We start from the raw sequence: 16984 nt of genomic DNA, 5'->3' as shown, positions 1-16984 counted from the left end.
TAGCCAATGTGTAGAAGATTTTCATACAAAGGATAATACACCTGGAGATGGTTCTTTTGTGATCTTTTTTGCCACACCCAGAAAACCAGCAAACAGTTGATCATCCATCTGGAAATCTTTGATGCGATCAATATAAAAAAGCAGTTCTTTTTAGGGGTCCAGACTGCGGAGTCTCTCTTCTTCCTCGGTAGGATGGAAGCGAAGAAAGTAGGCAGCGTGATAGTGCACCACCTTTGGCAGTACAGATGCTCGGTTTCTAAGAATCAGCTTGTCTGGAAAGAAAAAAGTAGGGGGTTAGTGGAAAGAGTTTGCAATTTGCTAACCCTCCTGGCAGATGTGAATCACACACGGAAGACAGTTTTGATGGTCAGCAGTCTTAGAGGGCAGCTGAGCATCGGCTCAAAATGAGAGCACAAGAGGAAGGTGAGGCCTAAATTGAGGTTCCATTGGGGCATACTAAGGACCATAGGGGGAAATGTGTTGCAAACCTTTATGGAAACAAGTCACAACAGGTGGTGCTGGAACCGGAGAAAGGTGGAAATTGTGGCAAGGTACCCCTTAATCCTGTCCAAAGCAAAACCTTGCCAGCTAGGGATAGAACAAACAGCAGAATATCAGACAAGGGTGTAGGCAAAGGATCAACAGATTTGGATACACACCAAGCCACAAACGTGTCCCATCAGCAGTTGTCATTTGTTTTCGGGGAGGGACGCATGGCTGTCAAGATGACATCACACACTTAGGGAGGGAGGCATAACACTCTCAACTGTCGTCACTCAATCTATACTCCAGTAGGTGGAGAGTGGATAGGTTTGGGTGCAGAACCCTTCCCTGCTGTTGCAACGGGAGATCCAAAGGGGCACCTGATCAGAGGACAGATACTGATGCTCAGGAGTTCAGGAAACCAGACTTGCCTTTCCCAATCCAGGGCCACCAAGATGACATGCGCCTTGTCGTTCTTGATCTTCTCAAGAACACTGGACAGGAGTGGCATCAGTGGGATGGTGTCAGGAGTCCTGAGCTCCAATCGAGAAGAAATGCGTCTATGAGCAAGAGCTACCTTGGAAACTCCTGCTCGCAGAAGTGCTGACATTGCACGTTTCCACTGTTGTAAGCAGATCTAAACAAGGTAATCTTGAACCACCTATGGATGGAGACACCACTCATTAACTGTAAGGAATCATCAGATGAGTTTGTCTGCTCTGGTGTTCAGAGAACCCGACAGATGTTGAACTACCAGGAAAATGACCTGATGTTCCAGCCATGTCCGGAGCCGCAGGGTCCAAGACTCCACACAGCCCTGCTTGTTGCAATACCACATGGCAGTGGAGTTGTCTGTGAACACCTTAACCAGCTTTCCTTTGAAGGAAGGAAGCAAGGCTTTCAATGCCTTTTGGATCGCTCTAATTTCCAACAAGTTTATGCAGAGGTGAGATTGCATCGGAGTCCAGAGTCGTTTAATCTCCATCCCTAAATAGTCCCCTCACAAAATCATATGCAAAAAACAGGCTACACTTTTAGGCTTCCTGAAATGATAACCAAACTGACAATGTGTTAGGATAATTCCATGCCATTTCTGAAGCTTGAAGGTGGGAAAAGCACCTTGACTGATCAATTTAGTAAGTGATCCTTTATCAACATAACCATAAAACATATTGAGTAAAAAAACACTAAGGAAAAGTAAAAGGGAAGAAGAAGCTTACCTACCAGAAAAGGGTAGTTTTTTTCTGTTTTTTTGAAGGCTACATAAGATTGAATACTCTTGATGTGCAAATAAAGACTATTCCAGAGTTGGGACCAAGCAAGTGGTTGCCTGTCCCAGATCATTTAACTTGAGGGACCAGGAACAGATGTTTGAGCGCAAATTTATCAAGAGTTTGGAGTGAGAGAAGTACTGGTAAATACCTGTTCTTTGTAACAGAGGAACAAGTTACTCACCTTTGGTAACGTCTTATCTGGTAGAGACTCTATCCTTTTATTCCCTACTTTAGAATATTTCCCAGGCATCACACCGGATACGGCAATTTTTGAGCAATCCCTTTGTTCACTAGTAGGTTGTGCCGTCACCTGCACCAGACGTAACATGCGTGGAGCCGATAAAGGTGCCACCGCAACATGCTAACCTCACTTTGAATGTTTTTTTGCACCAGAAGCACAGAGGCAAGCCGAATTGATATGACTTGTGTGCCAAAGTGAGGTCCTGAAGCTTTCTTAAACTGTAAACGACATACAGTTGCAGAACAAGGAGGATAGGAGAGTCAGTAAGGAATCTACAGCTACATATAGTCTCAACCAGATAAGGCATTACTGAAGGCAAGTAACTTGTTCATCTGATAGAGACTTCTAGCCATAGATTCCTTACCTTAGAATAGATACCAAAGCAATCGCTCTCCAGAGGTGGATTTGTGGACTGTTAGACTAAGAAGTCCTGGAGGACCGAATGAGCAACATGCCCCTCACGTCGCACCTGCCTGTCTAGGCAGTAGTGTTTGGCAAACATGCGCAGTGATGCCCAGGTGGGGACCTGACAGATACTCAGAATTGGGACCCCTCTTGTTAACGCTGTGGATGCAGCTTTATCTCTGGTAGATCTTAAGCACTCGGGCTGCTTTTTAGCCAATGTGTAGAAGATTTTCATACAAAGGATAATACACCTGGAGATGGTTCTTTTGTGATCTTTTTTGCCACACCCAGAAAACCAGCAAACAGTTGATCATCCATCTGGAAATCTTTGATGCGATCAATATAAAAAAGCAGTTCTTTTTAGGGGTCCAGACTGCGGAGTCTCTCTTCTTCCTCGGTAGGATGGAAGCGAAGAAAGTAGGCAGCGTGATAGTGCACCACCTTTGGCAGTACAGATGCTCGGTTTCTAAGAATCAGCTTGTCTGGAAAGAAAAAAGTAGGGGGTTAGTGGAAAGAGTTTGCAATTTGCTAACCCTCCTGGCAGATGTGAATCACACACGGAAGACAGTTTTGATGGTCAGCAGTCTTAGAGGGCAGCTGAGCATCGGCTCAAAATGAGAGCACAAGAGGAAGGTGAGGCCTAAATTGAGGTTCCATTGGGGCATACTAAGGACCATAGGGGGAAATGTGTTGCAAACCTTTATGGAAACAAGTCACAACAGGTGGTGCTGGAACCGGAGAAAGGTGGAAATTGTGGCAAGGTACCCCTTAATCCTGTCCAAAGCAAAACCTTGCCAGCTAGGGATAGAACAAACAGCAGAATATCAGACAAGGGTGTAGGCAAAGGATCAACAGATTTGGATACACACCAAGCCACAAACGTGTCCCATCAGCAGTTGTCATTTGTTTTCGGGGAGGGACGCATGGCTGTCAAGATGACATCACACACTTAGGGAGGGAGGCATAACACTCTCAACTGTCGTCACTCAATCTATACTCCAGTAGGTGGAGAGTGGATAGGTTTGGGTGCAGAACCCTTCCCTGCTGTTGCAACGGGAGATCCAAAGGGGCACCTGATCAGAGGACAGATACTGATGCTCAGGAGTTCAGGAAACCAGACTTGCCTTTCCCAATCCAGGGCCACCAAGATGACATGCGCCTTGTCGTTCTTGATCTTCTCAAGAACACTGGACAGGAGTGGCATCAGTGGGATGGTGTCAGGAGTCCTGAGCTCCAATCGAGAAGAAATGAGTCTATGAGCAAGAGCTACCTTGGAAACTCCTGCTCGCAGAAGTGCTGACATTGCACGTTTCCACTGTTGTAAGCAGATCTAAACAAGGTAATCTTGAACCACCTATGGATGGAGACACCACTCATTAACTGTAAGGAATCATCAGATGAGTTTGTCTGCTCTGGTGTTCAGAGAACCCGACAGATGTTGAACTACCAGGAAAATGACCTGATGTTCCAGCCATGTCCGGAGCCGCAGGGTCCAAGACTCCACACAGCCCTGCTTGTTGCAATACCACATGGCAGTGGAGTTGTCTGTGAACACCTTAACCAGCTTTCCTTTGAAGGAAGGAAGCAAGGCTTTCAATGCCTTTTGGATCGCTCTAATTTCCAACAAGTTTATGCAGAGGTGAGATTGCATCGGAGTCCAGAGTCGTTTAATCTCCATCCCTCCCAGGTGGCTGCCCCAGTGAAGAATTGACACCTCTTTCACCACTGTGAGCTCTGGGTGGGGAAGAGAGAGGGCTCTGCCACTGACCCAATTGCTGTCTGAGAGCCACCAGTGCAGATCTTTTGCGGTCTCCCTCAACATCTGGACCAGATCAAGGAGATTCCTGTGATGCTGTACCCACTGGGTCTGGGCCTTCAAATCCCACTGCAGAGCCCTTATATACCAAAGGGCATGTTTTACGAACAGGATGCAGGAGGCGATGAGCCCCAGCAGTCTAAATGAAATACATGATAGAGGATGAAACATCAAAATCATAGCCCGAATATCCTGGACTCTATTCCAGAGGAAAAGCCAAAAACTGCACTGTATCCAGAAGAGCTATGATTATAGGGAGTGTCTGAGAGAGAATCAAGTGTGACTTTGACATGTTTACAGTGAACCTCGGTTAGTTCAGGAGGTTTGCCATAGTCTAGAGTTGGGAGACGGCTGCCTGAGGCAATCCCACTTTCAACAGCCAGTTGTCGAGGAGGGGGAAGTTGGAACCTCTCACCTCCGCAGATGTGCTACAGCCACCGCCATCATCTTAGTGAACACCCAAGGGGCGCTGGTAAGGCCAAAGGGGAGCACAGCGGACTGAAAATGCTCTTGACCTACCACAAACTGCAAGAAATTCCTGTGGGAAGGCAGGTCGGGGATATGGAAGTAGGCATCCTGCAAGTCCAAAAGTACCATCCAGTCTACAGGGTCAAGAGCGGATAAGACCTGTGCCACGGTGAGCATCTTAAATTTTTCCTTCTGCAGAGAGCAGTTGAGAGGGCATAGGTCTAATATGGGACGTAGGCCTACACCCTTCTTTGGCACCAGAAAGTAGAGGGAATAGCTATCATGGCCTACTTCTGATGCCAGTACCCTCTCAATGGCTCCTTTGACTAGAAAAACCAATATTTCCTGTGGCAAGAGCGAGAGGGGGTCCTCCGTCAGCTGATCAGAGATTGATGGCAAAGGTTGCAATGTGAGCCCCCTTGGACAATTTAAAGCAAGCACCTGTCTGAAGTTATTTCCAGCCATTGGTAAAGGTGGTACTGAATCCTGCCATCAACCGGGTGCCTATGTTGGAACGAGGGTAAACAAAGGAAGCTTTTGCGTTGTGCTTGCCGGGGGGGGGGGGCAGATTGGGTCTACCTCTAGCTCTGGTTCCCATGAGGTCTGTGAGAGGTGGAGCTGCAGCCACAAAATAACTGTAATGTCTGCTGCCTGTAGTGGCTAAGGGGGAATGGACACAGCTGATAGTCGCTACTGTAGTCTGTAGTCAGGAGTGCCGGTGTCATCAAGCCATAGTGAGCCCCAACAACCTAGCGTTGGTCTTGCTGTCCTTAAATCTTTCCAGAGCCAAACTACCTTGTCAATGGAGAGGGGAGTCCTCTCAAAGGGCTTGTTCATCACCTATAAACCCAGTATTTCTTTGCCAGGAATGGCAGTGAAGCACCACCATTGAAGAAATGGATCTGCCCAGAGCATCTGTCGTATTCAACCTGCATCTTATTGTGACCTTTGCCACATCTCTTCCCTCAACAATAGCTTGGGAGAGTATGGCCCGGGCCTCTTCTGGGACCACATGCAGCAGTTGCGCAACAATATCCCACACTGTGTGAGAATAATGGCCCAATAAGCACAGTGTTCACAGATCGCAGTGCCAGGCTGACAGAAGAAACAAATTCTCTTATCAAATATATTCAAGCCTCTTGGATTCCCTATACGGTGGTATTGTAGGGAATGTGTCGGTATTTATCCAGAATGTTGAGGCCTGGACCACCAGGCTCTCAGGGGGTGGGGTCTTGGGAGAGGAAGGCTGGGTCCCAGTGAGTGGGGTGATGGCAGCAAGCAATGGTCTTATGCATAGGAGCCTGTGCAGGGCTTTGCCGAGGCCCCGATCAGGACATCTGTGAGGACCTTGTTAAAGTGTAGAAAGGGTTCTGAGGAGGATACCCTGGGCTGAAGACATTAGTCTTGACCTCAACCATGGACAGCATCAGCTCCAGGACCTTAGACACTCTCTGGACCACCATCAAAAAAGAAGCCCCTTGGCCCATAGCCACTGTGGGAATAGAGAGGTCGCCAGTGTCTGATAAGGTGTACAGAATACTGGTGTCAGCCAAACTAAATCCTCGTACCAGGTGTCATTGGCAATGGACTCTGCTAGGGGGTCAGAGTAGCTATAGGGATCCTAAGATCCCCTCCATGTATGTACCTCAGTGAGCCCTATAGGGAAATAAGGGTTCTGTCTCCGACTCAGGCCGTGTGGGCCTGGTTGGAGCTGTGTGGATGTGGGTCCGGCTCCAATTCCCAGCCGAGAATCACAATGGTGCTGCCAATGGGTGTGGGTAGTGCTAGCAATGAGCCCCTGAAACAGTCTCCAGAGGAGGTTGTAAAGTCTCGACCAGACCCGATCGGGATCCACTAACGGATCCTGATGGGCTGACTGGCGCCGAGGGTGTGCCTACTGGCTGAGCTCCAGTCCAAAACCTCCCGGAACCCATGGCGAAATACGTTTGTTTGGGGACATCTTCTGAGTAATATATTCACAAACAGGCACACTAGAGTACGACACAACATCAAAAAAATCACGTAAAAAAAATTGGTGAAGGGAGCTTGTCTGGATCCGCTTTGATGGCGTTGAAAAGTAGCAACTAATGTCGATAATGCTACCCGAGTGGACAACGCCGGCTACATGGGGGGTTGCTAAAAAATTTACAGATCCAGTCTGATGCTTAGGGAATACTGCATGGCAAGGAGTCTACTGTTATAAGTCGCTATCAGATGCCTCTGTGTAAAGCACAAAACATTTTGTAAATAATTATTTAATTGACTGGGAGCTAATGAAAGAGAATTATTTCCTAGGATACAGGTGTAAACATTTGGAGGTTGCATATAGCCGAACAGCAAAGTTCTGAATCCTTTGAGATGTCTGAGAGAGGATACTGGAAAATTCAGATATAGGATGCTAATATAGTCCCATAAAGGACTATCTGATCATAAAGATAACAAGGCGGGTACAAAAGGGATTTTCCTAAATGCATCAGGTACTAAAAGCATGCCCACGAGACAGGATTGATCTGGGCTTGAAAAGGTTGTTCCACTTGAAAATGATTGTGAATTGCTGCCCTAAAACTCATATGCACAAGTGACCAAAGGTGTGGACCATTCTAAAAATGGTTGAACACGCCAGTGTCACTAATGATATTCATAATGGAGAACAGTACAGTCTTCCAGAATGGAAATTAACAATTGTTTCCCTAATGAGTACCCACAAAAAGGTGACTATGTGCCTTCTAATATTTCAAACATTCCTCTGAATTACAAAGGCACTACTCGCAGTAAAGGTACTCACACAGACAACACTTTGGTGCACCATCTATGACCACAACGAAAAATTCATAAACACATTAATACTTTTTTTTTTTTTAGAGGAATACACACTTATTTATTAAATAAGTTTTAAGCACGAACTGTTGGAATTTGAATAAAACCTGTAGAGGTTTGCCTGGATATTACATAAAACTTTGCATGCATATGTTACATTATTCAAATGATTTCTTCCTCTGCAACAATGTATAAGTACTTTTCTCACACCCTCGAGTTGACATACAAACGTGTATTGCTGTGGAATTATTTCTGCATTTAGAGCAAATATCTGAATTTTAAGGAATTGACTAGTCCATTTGAAACATATACAAGTTGTTTAAAGTAATAATACTTAAATTGGGTGTTTTGGTGCTTGCAGGGAAACCCGGAAAAAAACACTGGCTAAACAGAGGTTCAGTGGGAAAAGCCATAATATAATTTGATTTTGGAAAGAGGATAATCGTTTTTGGAGTCACAAAGAGATGAGTATATTGCTCCATACATTGGGAACAGGTTAAAAAAAGCTTTTGCCAACAAGTCAATTGTGATGGATCTTTCACTAGACAGTGAGGCATAGGAAGTAGACTGTAATATTCTCCAAGGAAAATAAGGAGAAAGTCGACATGCCCAAAACAGAAGGCTGCATCGAACGAAGAGTCTGAAATGAAGAGATTTGTGGCAGCTACAAAGGACTTTAAAGATGATCCACTTATAGACAGGAAGCCAATGTGGCTCCTTTGGCTAGGGGAAGACCGATGCCCTCCTGTTCAGGCCCCTGGCAGCCTTGCTGCAAAAATGCGGATGATTTGGATTTGAGAGATCAGTCTTTTCACGCTAGCTCGATGGAATTTCCATAACCAACCAGGAAACAGCAGCCACTTGAAGTAACTCCGTCCGATGATGAGAGAGAAGGAAGGTGGTCTTATTCAAGGTTTTAAACAGCCAAAAAGCAGATACAAACATCTCTTTTCACAGTGGTTGAAAAGGTAGGATTTAATCCAGTCACAGGTTTTAAATCTGATATCACCTGCTGGTAATCCAGAGGCAAGGACGGAGGGTCAACATTAGAGCTCAATTAATTGCATCAATTGTTTATCAGGGGAACCCTCCCGTCACACCTGCCTACAATTCAATAGCCCCAACTAGCACCAACAGTCCAGCGGACGTTTTCCACGTGCTCAGAGCAGATGAAAAATGGGTGATTTTTTTTTCGCAAAATGGCAAAACACCCATTGGAAAAGCACTTGGTAAATTCGGGTGTGAAAAATGATTTCTCATTTTGTGGAAAAAAAGCATAAGGATTGGACTTGGGTAAGTAGCGCGCTTTACAAATTCTCTGATTGATTGATTGATTGATTGATTGATTGATTGATTGATTGATTGATTGACTTTGCACCGGAGATATCGACCGGTAAACTATCCCCACTGCAAACTTAGACCAACTTGTAATGAGGTCCTTGGTGGAATCACATTGTTCTTTCATCAGTGGATGTTGCAAAATGGAACCAGCCCACCGCCTCCTCAACCCCTTTGACGCATTCTAGGTAGCATTGAATTGGCTGTTCAATTCAAAACTATGGCACGCGTCCTTCTGAGGCCACCTGGCCTGTCTGTTCCATCAAAAATTGAAGGGAGCTACAGCTGGGATGGAGTGACAAAAGCCTTTCTCTAAATCCTGAAGTTATCACTCTCATGGATTAGGCAGGGCAGGATGCCGACTAAGAAGATTCCAGCCCTGCCCCCTTCTTCCAGCCGTACATGGTTAAGCCACCTACAATGAGCCAACTGACTTCAGTGGCCATTATGCTGTCAGGAAGCGCAGCAGAGCAAGCCATCCACTCAGTAAGATAATTCAAAGGACGAATCCCAATAACAGGTGGCTCAGAGAAATGTGCCGGCTGGGCAAAATAAATAGGCAAATTCGCTATGTTTTTTTTTCATTTACTTGTGGAGCAAAATTAAGAACCACACATCTTCTAAATTTGTGCCACAGGTAAACGTGAGAAACAGGAGGATTTCCTCTTCTATGTATCTTGTTTGGTTCTCTTTGGCACAAAGAGGTCCAAGGAGAACAACACGAACTATAAAAATTTCCACAAACTGTGTCAGGTCAAGAGGTTTACGTGAAACCCCTCCCAGATGGGTGAGTAACCCACGAGCTCCCCAACCGTTAGCCTGCACCCAACCTTCCCTTGTGGTAACACATGAGTCTTTGATGGTGTAAAAACGGCTGCAGTTTTATTCACATAACAACGCAGTTCAAAATGTTACCCAAGCATAAAACATAGTTATTGCCAAATTGTCTGTAGATCCAGTTCAGTCAATTAAGTCCACAACAGTACCTTGTGACAGCACACTGTGTGAATGTCCCATTTCGGCAAGGGTCTAGCGCATCCTGCATCCTCTCGGCTATACTTTCCTGCCAAGTGTCATGGGCAGTCCTTGTGCCTAACCTTGGCTGTAAGTGCTGTGCCCGCCCTCTGCTGACCCCTTGTTGACCAATAGCCTGCTCCCCGTTCCTCTGCCGTAAGGCATTTCAAGGGCAGGCACTTGATTGGCTCATCTTTTAGCTAGTGCACTCCCTCTGCTGTCCCTCAGTGCTGTCTCCGCCCTCCATCGCCTGAGCTCACTCCGATATCTGCAGCTGCGACGCCCATGATTTTGGCGTGGGAGGGTGGGCCAATGGTGAAAGTTCATGACCTCCTCGGGGGCCTCTCTGCCCTTATAAACAGGTAGCATTTCTTGCCAGGGCCCTGCTGAGTAGTCTCTTTAAAACATGCTGACCACTCGGAGCACAGAATTTTCCCAGGCTTAGCGCCTTCCCTCTTGCTGATTATGCTCCCCGGGAGGGGCTTGTCTCTGACCCTTCAGCAGTCCGACTGCCCCTCCCAGGCCCGCGTGCTAACCCCTCCCAGATGAGGGAGTGCCCTGAGAGCCCCCCGTCCATTAGCATGCACCCAACCTTCCCCTGTGGTAACACAAGTCTTTGATGGTGCAAAAATGGCCTTAGATTTCTTCACATAACATGTTCAAAGAACGCAGTTTGAAGTTTTATCCAAGCATAAAACTTAATTATTGCTGATTGTCTGTAGATCCAGTTCAGTCAATTAGGTCCAACACAGCACCTTGTGACAGCACCCGAGAGAACGTCCCATTTTAGCAAGGGTCTAAAACATCCTGCGACCTCTAGGCTACACCTTGCTGCCAAATGTTGTGGGCGGCCCTTGTGCCTAACCTAGGATGAAAGTGCCATGCCTGCCCTCTGCTGAGCCCTTGCTGACCAATAGCCTGCTCCCTGTGCTCCTGATGTAAGGCATCCCAAGGGCACTCACTTTAGAGGCTCCTCCTTGGGCTATTGGGCTCCCTCTGCTGTCTCTCCGTGATGTCTATGACACGCTGCCTGTTATTTTCTTACCTCAGACAGCTCCCCCGTGCTCTCTTAGTTGAAGCCTAGCAGTTCAAGAGCCCCCCCCAATGTTGAGGAGGAACAAGCATATGTCTACGCCCATCAAGTGTGCCCTGTCCAGTTCATATTATTCCTGCGTTTTGAGGTTGATGAGTCCATGCCTCACAAAACCCCACCCATTAGCTTTGCATACCTTGGGCATGGTAATGTTCAATTTCTTTCTTGACATTTCTACTGCTGTGTTATCCACTGCCCCCGCCTTACAAATCGCAATATGATCTAAGACCATATCAGCTCCACTGTTCTACCAAGGCCAGTCTGGCTATCATGGCCCGATTAAATCTCTACGCCTCAGGTCGAGATTAGTCGCTCCCCCCCGGTGCACTGCTATTGCATCAGGCTTCCCTTCTTCACTATGTGTTGAATGATAGGCAGAAGGTGCTTCCATCGCATCCCCGGCTTGCCCATCCAGGATACCATAGTGTTGTACAGTCGCATTCCTTCAAAATCCTTTCGCACCGACACCCACTGCTGTGCCCTGGCGACAATGGAATATCACTGTAACTATTGCCTCTGCACCTGACCTTAGGGACCTGTCATGATAAAGTCGGGCCGGACGTAGCCCAAAGGGCCACTGTTGCCCACCGGCCTATCTGTTGATGCACTCTGCATTGAGGCTGCTGGCCGTAGCCATTGTTGCCGCACCTATGCGGAAGGAGTGTGGCACAAATTCTTTCAGTGGGAGGCCTGCTGCGCTAATGGGCATTCTAAGGACTGCGTTAAATTGAAGGCAGCTGAGGTATGGTCCATCCTCATGACAGAAAAGCAGCTGATCGGCCTGGACTCCGCTCTTTAGGTAATCACGCATGCAGCAAACGTGGCTGCATTCGCTGTCTACTACGCGATGCAAGCGTGTGTGCTACCTCTGTTCCTCTTGGTCTGTTTTCGATCTATGTAAGTCTATGGTCATGGAGCTGTCCTCCATGTGCAGGTCCCCCATTTTCAAGCATGCTGACCGCAGTAGAATTTGGCAGGGACTACCACTTTGCTGACCCAGTATGCCCCGAAGAAGGCAAGGGAGTATGCCACCTTAAAGAGCAGTAGTTCATGAATGTGTATGATGGTGCTCTGGAGCTCTGGAGCTCTTTAAAACTCTTGCAAGGTGCTGAAATATAAGTGGCGTCTCCCATCTTATTGCCTTGGCTGGAGGCGCCCCCATCCCTTCTTGGCTGCCCTACCTGTAGGAATGTTTCTTACTGGCGATGTAATGTGGAATGTAAAGGTAGAGATAATTCCAGTGACTAACAGATAAGCTGTCAACTGTCTGGAGGTTGCAGTACTTTTACAGAATAAAGAAGATTTACACCTGTGTATGTGTAAATTACTACATATTTTGAGGACGAGCATCCGAGCAGGGGACGGACATCTTATCCTGTGACCTCCAACCCTGGAGAGATAAAGGAAAGCTGACTGAAGCCGTTTTGGCAGACTGTAAGTCAAAAATTGGAAGAGCAGACACAGCGTGAAGCATGTATTGTTTAATTGAACAGTGGATCATTTATGCGTATTGAATTAAGAAATCAGAATCAACACTACAGGAAACATAAAAGGGGCTGGTTGCAGGACAGGGTTAACTTGCAGGATAAATTACATGTTAAATGGACATTTGTATGCGGTTGAATTGGGACCAATTCAATCCTCTTTCAAGTTTTAGTACTTGAGTGCGTTGCCTTGCACGGTTGTTATACACGTATTCCCTACGCTGCACTCACGCCACCTCATGCGGTCTTTCAGCCTCGAGCGGCTCCTCAACTGAGCGTGTTGCTTCAAGCAACATCTGGGCCCCTCATTGTGAGCGCTCCCCTATAACTTTATATTTACTACACACTACAGACAATTGTGCCTGCGCTGGAAAATAAAAGTACAAAATGTTGCTGTGTCTCTTAGAATCATTATTATAATTAACACAACCATGTTAACATGAGAGAAAAGCGGTCCTGTCTTCTGACTGAGATCGGTATTGAAGTTATTTTGCCCAGCGTTTTATTGGAAAATCAATACAATTAATTAATGCTATCTTAGACATGATCAAACATGATCAAACATATCAAGACCACTACAAAGAGCGCCTTCCTCAACCTTCTCTACCAAATAAAACCCTTCATCCCTCCCAATGATCTTAAACAGACAACTCAATCCTTGGTGTTGTCCAGGTTGGACTACGGGAACGCATCCCTCACAGGCACGGCAAGAGCCCATCTTGCTCCCCTCAGATCAACTCTTAATGCACCAGCCAGGATGGTCACTGGAGTAAAGAAATATGAATACATCTCTCCTGCTCTCTGAGGCCTAAAATGGCTCCCAATCGAAATGCGTGCCAACTTCAGAACTGCCTGTCTCACACACAAAGCTCTGCACACTGGGAAACCTGCCTACCTGGCCTCCAAACTCATTAAGGCCGGCCAGACAAGAACCCTCAGGAGTACTAACACTCTACTTCTCATTCCCCGGAAAACTCGTAAGCAAAAAACACTATCACGCTCCTTCTCTGGAAACGCTTCCAAAATCTGGAACTCCATTCCAGTCCATATCAGGACCATTCCCTCCTTCCTGAAATTCAAAAGTCAGCTCAAAGACCTCTACTTCAACCGTACTCTCCCGAATGGTTAACTGGACTCGTCGCGTCTCATTGTCTACCAATGTTTTACTGTGTGTACGACTGCCATTCTATGTACTCGCTTTTCTTCACTATAAATGTTGTAAAGCGCTCCAATACCTCCGGGTCTGGCCAGCGCTATATAAAAATCTTAAATAAATAAATAACACATTATTAGACTGAAAAAAAAACAGGCTTAAGCAATACTATTAATCCCTATAATTTTTAACTGCAAAGTCTTACCTGCATGTTTGTTTTGTGAAGTCACCTCCACAAGCAGGTTTAAGCAACAAAGGAAGGACTACAATTATAAGAATAGACAAAGGACTAGTGCACATTCATTCTTCATAGAAACAAAGGACATTTTTCTACTACTTCAAAGAGTGTTCTCCTCTAGATTGTTATATTAGTTAGTTATATTAATATGTTGTATTAATTAATTATTTTAGGTAATTACTTTAGTTTGTTGTAATAATATTACATTTACAGGATGGCTGAGCAAAGTATGATGCACCTCCTACTTTTCTACCTACGCCTGATGAACGAGCAATTCCATGGGAAAAAAAAGAAAAATATGTTTTTACCTATATGTTGGTGATAGGAGGGGGCAAATATGGACCAATTAGGAAACAGGTAATTCTCCTGCATCATTTAGGATCTGGGGGATGAAGAGTAAATGATTATCTACCGGAGGGATCATTGTGTGCTGGGATGGTCAAGCTGCAAATGAATGTGCCCAAGATGACCCTGAAGCCGTTACCCCTAGCTGCATTGGTAAAACTGCTCCAGCTGCCTTGCAGATACCCAGGGTTCCCGTCAGGTCATGGTCCCATTGAAATTGAATAGGAATTATGCTCATTGCCGCAGATCCTTCTTCACCCCTTGCGTCAGCCTGACCATGTACTGTTTCTTTGTCAGCCCTTGTGTTATCCATGCCGAGCGCCTGGCAAATGGCCTCACTGCTGCTATCACCCGCTTGACGAAGTTGAGCTTGCCTAGTAGTTGTTGCGTCTCCCCCAGGGTAGCTTTTCTCTTACTCAGCAGTGCCACTATAATTTGTTTCAGGTCATCTACTTTTGCTGATGGCAGCCTGCACTGGCCGTGCATGTTGGCTAACTCGATGTCCAAGGTGACAGGTGCATGGTTGGGCCCTCTGTTTATTAATTTAGTATGCATTAAAACAACTACTACCTGTCGCCCAAGCCATTCTTATAGCTTTGGGGGTGTTGAACAATCTAAATTGTCACACTTGTAGCAGTGTGATGGTTAGTAGTTGTGTAGGTACTGTAATTGACTGCACTGGCAGTGACAATTGGTGGTACCAGCTACAGTGGCCTACTGACCAGGTCCATGGCATTTCCCCCCCTTATACCAGTGTAGGGTGTCAGCAAACTTTACATCACACACGCATTACACTGCAGCAATCAATCATATGTGTGTAAATCAGAGTGTATCCAATGTTACATAAGACAGACAACTACAAGGTGTGGTAGTCAAATGGCATCCAGGTGATAGCCAGTATAGTTTCAGAGTGCTTGTATTAGGAGAAGCACAAACTCAGAATTTTGAACATAACCCCATGGTCGGAGGCTCTCTTTAATAATAAGAATTACTTCCTACCCAAATGAACCCTTTTTGCAACATTAGGATAAGGACTGCTGAAAATCATATCGCTCTAATCTATACTTTGCAGTTTGCATGTAGCTCTTTGATGACAGCTAATAGCTTACTGTTCTAAACTAAGATTTTAGTTCATAAACTGCAAGTAACACAAGGATCTCTCTGACAAAAGCAGTAACCTACAGACTTATTTATATTACTACACTTTCTGATCTGCATGGTACACGTTCTTTGCAGTAGGCATATTAACCCTCTGCATTCACTTAAGATAACAATTGCGTAGACCAGGAACGTGGCATAGGTGCTTTTAAAACCATAAACATGCTTGGAAACACGATGCCCCCTCCCAAAGTTGGCACCTGGTGCGGTGGCACTCCCCTAGAGCCGGTCCTGATGTCAGGTTAAACTATCCTTGATTTCATTTGGGTGGTGTTTAACCACTGTGGGCCTGCCTCACAAGCAGTGAGGTACTACTTTGATCTGTCTGTCCCTAAATCAACCTCTCATGGCGATAGGGTCTTATGGCCCAGACTGCGTTAGACCTTCGGAGAGGCTTCAACAGACATATGCTGCAGAACCAATGATAAACCAGATTTCCTATAACTTGGGCAGTGAGACGTGCACTCCCTCATTAACTCCCCAACAGGGGATCACCATAGGGAGTGGTGCCCAGGAGTGGTCCACCTCTTCGAGGCTCCAGCCCTCGGGATCCATGGGAAACCGTCCTGCAGTCCTGCAGGGCCGAAACATGCAAGGCGGGGTTCACGGTGAGGACCGTGGAGCAATGGTGAGGCGGGTGTCGCCAGGTTTGCCTTCCAGTTCCACCCTGTTTGCTCCCAGGGGAACGGAAATCTGGGCAAGCCCTAGCTGCGGGGGCACGCTGCTGCTCCCATGCCCTTGTATCCAGACAGGGTGGGAGAGCCCGCCGAATTCCCTCCTCCACTGCCTGCTGAGTGGCAGCACATGGCCACTGGCACTGCTTCTAATGCTGTCCCTGTTCCCCCCCCCCCCCCCCCACTGGGGGAGAGCAGAGTCCCCGTCTCACAGGAAGGGGTTGAACTCGAGCCATGACCAACTGCGGGGGTGGGCTGCTGCTGGCTCTCCAGTCTATGGGAAGCTGCCAGTGCGGGGAATGGTGAGAGTATGGCGTCCATATTGGAGGTGAGAAGATCATCACTGCGTCCCTCTGTGATTCAGCTTCACCCAGCCTGTGGCTCTCAAATAACCCACGGTGAAGAGGTAGGACTGCTGTTCCACCCTGATGCCTGGTGCAGTACCGGGAAAGTTGTCTCGCCTGGGGCACTTTAACTACAGCCTGGCTTGCTCCCCGCTATGTAGTGCGACAGTCGAGACAGGGCTAGCGGCTGGGGCCCTTGGATGTTGTTTGGATTTATATTTGATCTAACCACAACCAGCCGAGATCATAATGTTATGCTATGTAATATAATTATGTTGTCTATATTCTTTGCGTTCACTTCCTGCCAATACTGGCAGACTATATTTACACTCTTAGTTTAATTTGCACATCTTTCGTAAACACCATTCTAACGTTTTCCTTTTGTGTTTAGACTCATGTAAATGATATGTAATCTATGTACTCTGAAGTCCTTATGTAATTAGTTCTATTATAAAGCGTTCAGACGCCTTTGGGTAAAGTTAGGGCTATATAGAAACGCATAAATAAATAAATAAACATAGCAAAAAGTGCTGTTTAAAAGTTTCTGTGCTTAAAGTCCCCAGGCAGGAGCCTTCCCCTAGCACTGGTGAAACTAAGCGTTTGTTTCCTGTTGTCTTTCACGGTGCTAACCACTGTGCC

The 16984-nt window shown here is 46.3% G+C and overlaps 1 protein-coding gene across 1 annotated transcript in view; it reads right to left on the bottom strand.

The window, feature by feature from the left end:
* Window positions 1-16984, bottom strand: part of ZBBX (zinc finger B-box domain containing) — a 546096-nt gene that overhangs the window by 10351 nt on the left and 518761 nt on the right. The gene's annotated exons all lie outside the window — the stretch shown is intronic.

Source organism: Triturus cristatus, chromosome 11, assembly GCF_964204655.1.
Source record: "Triturus cristatus chromosome 11, aTriCri1.1, whole genome shotgun sequence".
Lineage (NCBI taxonomy): Eukaryota > Metazoa > Chordata > Amphibia > Caudata > Salamandridae > Triturus > Triturus cristatus.
This window is presented reverse-complemented; position numbering and strand designations above follow the sequence as displayed.